Source organism: Triticum aestivum, chromosome 6A, assembly GCF_018294505.1.
Source record: "Triticum aestivum cultivar Chinese Spring chromosome 6A, IWGSC CS RefSeq v2.1, whole genome shotgun sequence".
Taxonomy (NCBI): domain Eukaryota; kingdom Viridiplantae; phylum Streptophyta; class Magnoliopsida; order Poales; family Poaceae; genus Triticum; species Triticum aestivum.
This window is the reverse complement of record NC_057809.1, coordinates 371651534-371660249: the sequence shown is the minus strand read 5'-3', so window position 1 is coordinate 371660249 and position 8716 is coordinate 371651534. Positions and strand designations below refer to the sequence as shown.

At 41.7% G+C, this 8716-nt stretch overlaps 1 long non-coding RNA gene across 1 annotated transcript; it reads right to left on the bottom strand.

The window, feature by feature from the left end:
* Nucleotides 1–2006: 2006 nt before the first annotated feature.
* On the bottom strand, nucleotides 2007–5972 carry LOC123130637 (uncharacterized). Its single transcript, XR_006463941.1, has 4 exons — nucleotides 5314–5972; nucleotides 3663–3727; nucleotides 3546–3583; nucleotides 2007–2397 (listed from the first exon to the last, which is right to left on the bottom strand). It is a non-coding gene; the product is annotated as an uncharacterized lncRNA (long non-coding RNA).
* Between the last annotated feature and the right edge of the window lie 2744 nt (nucleotides 5973–8716).

Sequence of the window (8716 nt, the reverse complement as noted above, 5' to 3'; positions counted from 1 at the left end):
GGCTGGCTGGTGCGCCATTGCTATCTAAAAAAAGAATACTAATGGCGCACCGTCTCGGGGGTGCGCCATTGTTATAAAAAAAACATACTAATGGCACACCGCCAGGGGGTGCGCCATTAGTAATCTTCCCCCCTAGTCGCCCGATCCCTTCGTCCCTCCCGCTCGCCAGATTCACTCCCCCCTCGCCAGATTCATTCCCCCCTAGTCGCCCGATGACCCCCGCGCCCTGCCTCGCCGTCTCGGTCCTCGCCGCCGACGGCTTGCCCCGCTCCTTCCCTCCACTCCTCAATCGCCCTCTCAGTCCTCGCTGCTGACGGCCTGCCCCGCTCCTTCCCTCCACCCCGAGCTCCGCCGCCGCACATCACTGCGGCCACCGACCGCCCCGTCCTCCGTCGTCGTGCCTAGGAGCTGCGTCAGGAGCAACACCATCATCACCTCCTTCGCCTACGTCCACAGATTGGAGCCGGGTCATCAAGGATCGAGCGCATCGACCTCTTCGTCCTCATCACCGACCACTACTTCTCGGCGTCAATCCGCGCTGCCCCGACCACCCTCGGCCTCGCCGTCTCCTTCCCCAGCTCCGCGGTGAGCGTCTCCATCGATTCCCCTGTTTTTCTCCTTGTTTAGTCACCGTTTGTGCATGCGGGCTCGTGCTCACCGCGCCGGCCACCCCTCGCTGTAGATTCTCTGATGTCCTTACCTGAAACTGAATATAAAGTCAGTTTAAAAGTCAGTCTCCTGATCTGAATATAAACTTTATCTGAAACTGAAATTGAAACAGTTGCAGTCATCAAAATTTAGTTAAAAATTTAATTTTAGAGCTTGGCTCCTGATCTAAATATAAAGTGACCGGCAAGCTTATATTGCAAGAATGTTTAAAATTCAATCTAAAACTCAATGTAAAATTCAGTTAAAGTGATCTGAATATAAAAACTCTTGGAGTAAAAATTCAGTCTAAAAGTCAGTTAAAGTTTTAGTTTTAGAGTAATTTTTAGTTTGTAAAACTAAGAAGTGTATTTTTTATTTTGAAACTTAGTGTAACTATTTTCAATTTTGATGGAAAATCAGTCTAAAAGTCAGGAGGGGGATCTTTGTAGATTGCATATACAGATTTCTTGATCAGTGCTATTAATTACGAATAGAGCAATGTTGAAAATGAAACAAAAGGAATTGAAAAACCAGAAAGATAGGCATTCTGTTGTAAGTAAGCTAAGATAAAAAAAGTGTTTACTTTAAGTAATTATTTACAACAAACATTGTGTAGGAAAATGTCATGCAGGCTGTAACTTGAACTTGAAGAACTCCTTAGATAGTTTTTTAGTCTCCTTATACAAAGCAAGCTGAAGTTTGAAACCTATTTCTCCTAAGCAGACACTGAAAAATTACAGATAAGTAGACACTAAAAATTGCAGCCATGTCAAAGTGTCATTTCATTTGGGAGCAGTAACGAAAACTGTATGTGCTGTCATAGGTGTTGTGCTGTCAAAAACTGTATGTGCAATCTCTAGAACAATTATGCTTATGTGAAAACTGTATGTGCAATCTCCAAATGTAACATCATAATGTAGGTGTTGTGTTCATTGGTACTACTTGTGATGCTCACTACACCACAACACGGATGCAATGGCATGTAATCTGCCGGGATAATGCACTTAAGAGGGCAGATAAACTGCCAGCACAGAGTTTCTCCAAGCGGATAGAACTGCCATGAGAATAGCTGCCGGGGATTACTTCTCCCGGCAGATAAACATTTCCTGGCAGTTTTTCTGCCGTGACCATTGTATTTGCCGGCAGTTTGTTTTCTCCCGGCAGATTAGTCATCTAATAGGAACTACATCTTACCGGTAGTTCTATAGCCTACACAAGGACATTTACCCGACAGGTAATATGCCGGCACACACGTGTTGTTTCACAGCCAGTGCAATATATCCCTAATTTAAGACATGGCCACTATGTTGAGGCAATGAAGACATATCACACAATCTATACACACACTTTAATCAATGTTACATTCAAGGTCTCATTCAATAACATTAACCAATCAAATACATAAGAACATTCTGCCACAATGCAAAGTACATATGTTTCTAGGAAAAGAAATTGTGCCACACATCCAAGATGAGCATTCCATGGCTTATGTGCCAAAACAACCACCAAAATGAGCAAAGTGAAACTTGCAAAATCTTCAGGCTCAACAAAGAAGGCATATTACATACTCCCTATCTCCCGAATTATTTGTCTAGATACGGATGTACCTAAACACCTTCTAGTCTAAGACAACGTAATTTGGGACGGAGGTAATATATATTATCACTCCACCAACTTGTAAGATCGTCCAAACCTCCAGCAACTTGTACATCTTCCAAACCTCCAGCAACTTGTGTATCTTTGAGATACCTGCAACAATATGCATAAGAACTATAATATATAATCTTGTAGACAAGATAGTATAGTTTCTTTACAGTATTCACAAATTCTGGCCCTATGCATACATTGGTCATAGCTAGCTACAAGAACAGAATCTATGCGTCTTATAAGCTATTATATATGATATAGTTATGCAAAGAAATAGATCAATTAGTACTATGAAAGCCAACATAAAAGTAAATATATCAACTTTGTTCATGACTAAAAACAATTTTCAAGTTTGGCTCATGTACAATACCAATCTGATTACATTAAGGGCGAAATTGCAAAGAAACGACAAAGTAGTCAAGAGAGGTTCATTGAGCAAAGAATTGTCCACCCGTGTTGGCTAACGCCAATCTATGTTACTTATGAATCATGCATAAGGTATTAGTTCAGGAGCATATTACTGATCCTGAGGTCATTGTCAAAGCTGTAATGAGACATATAGCCATCACTTAATTATGTGTAATGTCATTACTGATATAAGTATTGCTGCAAGATAGAACTGTATTATGGTTTTGATGGTGTATAACCAGTGAAGTAATTTTGTAGTGTAGGCATAAACAAAAACTGCGAACTTTACCATAGTTCAAAGGCTGCTGTTATGCCTCAATCAATGCAAGGTTCTTTCACGTTGAAATAAATCTACCTTCATAATCAACATTGATGGCAAGTGTGCCAATTTGGTGCTTAAGCCTTGCTATAGTATTTACTAGGAAGGAATGCCTTGGAATCAATCAATCAATCAAATGCACTGGCAGTAAAATGAGGTGCATAATGTACCATCAGGAAAATTCATGTTTCTACCAAGCAAAAGCAGCATCCTACTTTCAATTTGTGGTCTTGCTACACTTAAGTTCTGAATCAAAATAGCTGACAGTACCTAACCAAACTAAGCTTCTAGAATAAAGCTTGGAGCTATCATGAAGATAACTATCATTTTAAGTGTAATCGTGAATTCCAACATGGCATTATGCTATTTCACAGTTTTTGCTAATATATAGGATACACATGTACAAGAAAGGTGCAACTAATGCCCTGGAGAAACCGAATTCAGAAATTACTACTTTACAAGGGGTGAGACAGCCACAGATCTAAACAATTGTAAAGATGTAAATGAGTCCAAGGCATATTACCTCAGCTTGCTTCTGCCATACACTTCGAATACTTCCAGCTGCATTAGAAGTAAAGACTTTTAAGCAATCAACCATAACGTTCATTGGTAAAGTATAATCACAAAAACATAAGCTTACATGCTTGTGTCTTCTGGTATCCCCTTTTCCTCTTTTATCTATTTTTGAGATGAAGATGCCAGCTTCTGTAATGATGGTTACTTGGTTAGCGATAGAACAGGTAAAATGTAGTTGGTATTTATACTTTTATTTAGTCTTTGAGAACAGAACACAATAAAAAAATTTAAAATACTTGTTTAATTTTCAACTGCAACTTATGTTTTCTCCGGTGCATATACCAATATAATAATGATGATGCAATATTTTTCTCAAAGACACATATAAATACATGCCATTTTGTATCAGAAGAAAGCCGATGAGGTGCGAGATTGCATATCACAAAGGCGACAACAATTGAATAGGTAACATAATCGAAACAACTGATGGAAATTGTCAAATCTCAAGATTTTGTTAGCAGAAAAATAACTTTGCACAAGTTCGAAGATTCTGAACTGTTCATATTTGGGCGGCCATCTCGTTTGCAGTATTTATTTTCGACAGATGGATAAGAACTGAAAGTATATGTCAGTAACATACCCTTCTTTTTCAAACAAAACATGGCCTACATTCTAAGAAAATTCCATCTGACCTTGTATACCTGACCCTATTCTTGCTTTGTTCTAAAACTGATTCTTAGAGCTGAAATAGGACCATATACTTCAAAAACTACTTTTGACGCATGGCGTCTAGTGGGATGCATATCTCGCCTGCATGATTGCTCATGGATCAGTGACGTGCATTGGTGCATAGCTTTTCTCAAATTTCCTAGATATATCCATCGGCTCATTTGAGTAGGTATGGCAAACGGTTGAGCCAAGGCTTTTTGTATCTGCACCGGACCACATTGTCGCTGTACACTAGTTCTAAATACGAGCCACTGACGGCAGCAAGACTACCGAGACCAAAATATCAAGGCCAGCTAATATGGCTATCTTTTTGTGCTGACAGAGCCAGGTCCAATTTTTAGAAAAAAATCCATTTCATTTGACTCATTTAATGCACAAGCGCACCGGCCAACTACATTTTTGAAGGTCCCATGGGGAAAAAATGCCATGCACCCCCTCAATACTGTGCACCACACCCGTCCCTGCATCCTTTTCCAGAACCAAAATTCCTGATTCATGGTGTGAGCCAGCTGAGTATAGTCCCTCGCGACAGGCATTTAGCACACCGCGTCTTGATCTATCAGCATACCGTATCCATCACTCATATATATGAATCAAATAGCCAAACTAAAAGCTGGCAGTTTTAGCTCGTATCTAAGAGCACGCACAGACGGCATAGATACCGTGGGTTGTTGCCGTCGTGCGCTGAAAAATCCGTTTCTCATATGCTTCTGCTATCATAACTGATAAGGATCAACTATATGGCTTCTCAAGCATGACAAGTTAGAGCAACAAACCTTCACAGAATGTACGCATAACTGAACTAATGCTCAAGGCTTAAACAATGCACACTGCTGTGTATATTGGTTAATTAGGTAAAATATAAATTAGGTTATCAGAATACTAGATAAGTTTATAAATGAAAATTACTTCATAATTCTCCTACAATAATGGTTATTTGCTACACAAGGTTTAGTTGGTGCTTTGTGAATGTGAGTGTGTCCTTGTTGTACTCTGAATAGACATATAAGGAAAAAACAGGGAATAGCATCTTGATCCATACATACAGGTGATGAGCTCGATGATGAGAGAGGCGTCATGGTGTGACTGGTGACGACTGTAGAGGTGTTTTGGAGCAGCCCTACCACCACCGCGCCATCCGTTCTCCATAGCAGCAGGTGCTGCAGGCCTTCACCCCTAGAAGGTGCACGCCCCACCAAGAAGAGGAACGCTCGATGTCGATGCAGCTCGTGGTCGATGGATGATCTGGTGCTTCTCGCAAAAGTACTGGATTATGGACCGCGTTCTGAAGGCAGTGGCGTTGGGAGTGTGGTGGAGGAAGTCCATAGAGAGGCCGTCGGGGACGATCTCCTCGGGAGACAAGCGGCTAAACTCCCGGTCTTACCCTCTTACAGATCCGGGCAAGGCATATGGTATGATGATGGTGGAAGTGGCGGTGGAGAGTGGAATAACCGGGGCGGGATTGATGAGGCCCGGAGCAGCCAGATCCGGCAGCACCGACGACCAGCGTGGCCAGATTCGAACAGCACCGATGACCAGCCCGGCAGATCCGGCAGTGGTTGTGCTGCTTCCACCAAACAGGAGGTCAGCGGAGGAAGAGAGGTAGGGGCGGCGCCGCACAAGGAAAGGGAGAACAGGGTGGCCAGGACTAGGGTTTGGAAGGGACGGCGGTGGAGTAGTTGGTGCGGCAACGCTGGATCTGGGTGGAGGGATTTGGGGAACGGCAATTGGGCTAGGGGGCTTTATTTATTTGCTGCGAACTTTTGGGCAACTCCCGCGGCAGCGCGCGTTTAGGCCCAGTATCTCGCGCCACTAAGTCGCCGGCAGATAATGGGCCGAGGGGTACTTCTCCCGGCAAATATAGTGACCCAAGATGTGTTTGTCATTGCCGGCAGTTTAGGTGTCCTCGATGCTCATCTTCTCCCGGCAGTTACTTTGCCCTTAAGTAGTTCTAACGGCAGTACTAAGATTTCTGGCAGATGATTTGCCCTTATTATACTATTTCTTCCAGCAGTTAATTGCCCCCAATCAGGTGTTGTGGTGTTGTGGCTGCTGCTGTACTACTTGGGAATTTTGTCAACTTGTGATGCTGCTGCTGTACCCCGAGAGGCCCTTGAGTTTGACGGAATGTCGATTAACTTCCATTCCGGTAAATTCGGGTACTCCATATGTCCTATTTTCAGCAAAGGTCATGCTGAAATTTTCCGTGAATTTTAGCATGACTTTGCTAAAAATAGGACATATGGGGTACTTGCGACTAATGCATGTGCCGGGGTATCTTAGTACTTAGTTAAGTAGGATCAACTGCCCCGCCATTCTTGCTGCATTAAACCATAGGTGGCAATAGAGCCAAGTGATTAGGCCCAACTTAGAATTCTCATTAGCATCGATAAACCCTAGATGATAAACCCAACATAGGTGGCAATAGAGCCAAGTGATTAGTGCCAAGTGATTAGGCCCAACCTAGGGTGCCTCGGCATCGATAAACCCTAAATGATGAAAACTTAACTTTGCTTCTATAGGGTGCCTCGGTGTCGATGAGAACCTAAATGATGTACGCTTAGGCTTTTAGGGTGCCTCGGCGTCGACAAAAACTAAATGATGAAAGCTTAGGCTTTTAGGGTGCCTCGACGTCGACAAACCCTAAATGATAAAACCTTGGCTTTTAGGGTGCCTCGGTGTCGATAAGAACCTAAATGAGGAAAGCTTAGGCTTTTAGGGTGCCTCAGCGTCGACAAACCCTAAATGATAAAATCTTAGCTTTTAGGATGCCTCGGTGTCGACAAACCCTAAATGATGTAGTTTTGAATTATGAACGTAGGATATGTCGTCATCATCATCGAACGACGAAAGTCTCCCGGTGGAGTGCGACTAGTGCCACGACGATCAAGGTCTGTGTGACATGCCTCACCTGGACGATGATCGGTGCTTCAAGATTAAGCTCGAGGAGACCTTCGAAGTTGAAACGGTACACAACGACGGCAAGTGTTATTTTCATAATTAAGCATGACTTCAACTATTTCAACATGTAATTTTCATCTTTTACAATTCGAGTATAGCTTATCCCATGCCATGCAAGACGCTATGTCTTGGAGAGGATGGATTTTGAAGACCATGAAATTTCTGAAACAAGGAAAATTCACCTAAGGACTCATCACGATGTGGACTTTGAAGTAAATCTATATAATTCTGAGAGTGTAACCCATTTGGGTTGCAAAATTTGGGAAGCATTTTGCAAGATGTATGGTTTTGATGAGGGTATGCTTATCACCATGGATCTTGGTAATCCTGACATCAACCAGGACAATATGGACATTTGGGTCCTTGTTGATACGCCTCCAGTTCTACCACTATGTGAGTTTCTCAAACATAGTTATTAGCTAATTTATATTGTTTATTTCAAAATAGATGACAGCTTATTTCCATTGACAGCTTATTTTTATTGTTCAAAGAATGTGCGGGAGATGGTAGACAAAACCCACTACACCGATGGCTCCGAATTAACAACTTACAAGGAGAAAAATCATCTGGTCGGATTTTGTACTGACATTGAGAATTACATTATCCACAATCAAACTCCTCAACATTATGGTAAATACGTGCCACTAGTGCATGTGTTCAACTACGGTAACTACCATGGAGATACCCTGGTAAGATTTTTACTATTACGACATTCGTGCATCTTTTGCATACTTCTAAAACTAGTACATCATTGCTAACTATGAAGTTATTACTATGTTTTTCAACAGATAATCCCAGAGAATTGTATGCCTCATATGATGTATCAGAAAGGTAGTGTTAATGTTTTGAACATACAGCCAGGTCGTCCTACGAATCTCAACTGTCCATACGAGATTTCTAAAAGAAGTGGAGACATGAAAGTCAAAGGATGGAAAAAATGTATGGACAGTCCTAAGGAGCTTCTTGGAAGCAAAAGGAAGCGAAGCGCAAGAATTGGAGACAGGATGTTCTCCATTCTCCATAATGGAGAGTCAGGGTCTATATTGTTTTATGCTATTTTAGCTTAAATAGGGTATTTAGGTCCTGCCTAATACTGATGATCATGCACTAAGAACAATTAAGTAGGTTGGTTCGATGACTATCAAGATGATGAACGTATGACTTGTTATGAATAAAGAGTAGAAGTTGTATGATGATGATTAGTAGGACTTGTTAGGATTAGTATTACTTCCGACAAACTCGATACTCGCGGTCTCGAGACTTGTAATGTTTTATCTTTGTTTGGTCTTTTGAATTCGGAGACTAATATGATGAATTGTATTCAGAGACTAATCTTCTATTGTATTCGATGAATCTGCTGTTGTTGTGTGCTACTGTCTATATTCTGTCAAATAATATATTTTGTAACATGTGCAAAAATCAGAAAAGTAAAAGAAAAATAAAACCTAATATTCATACTAATGGCGCATCACTACAAAGTGCGCCATT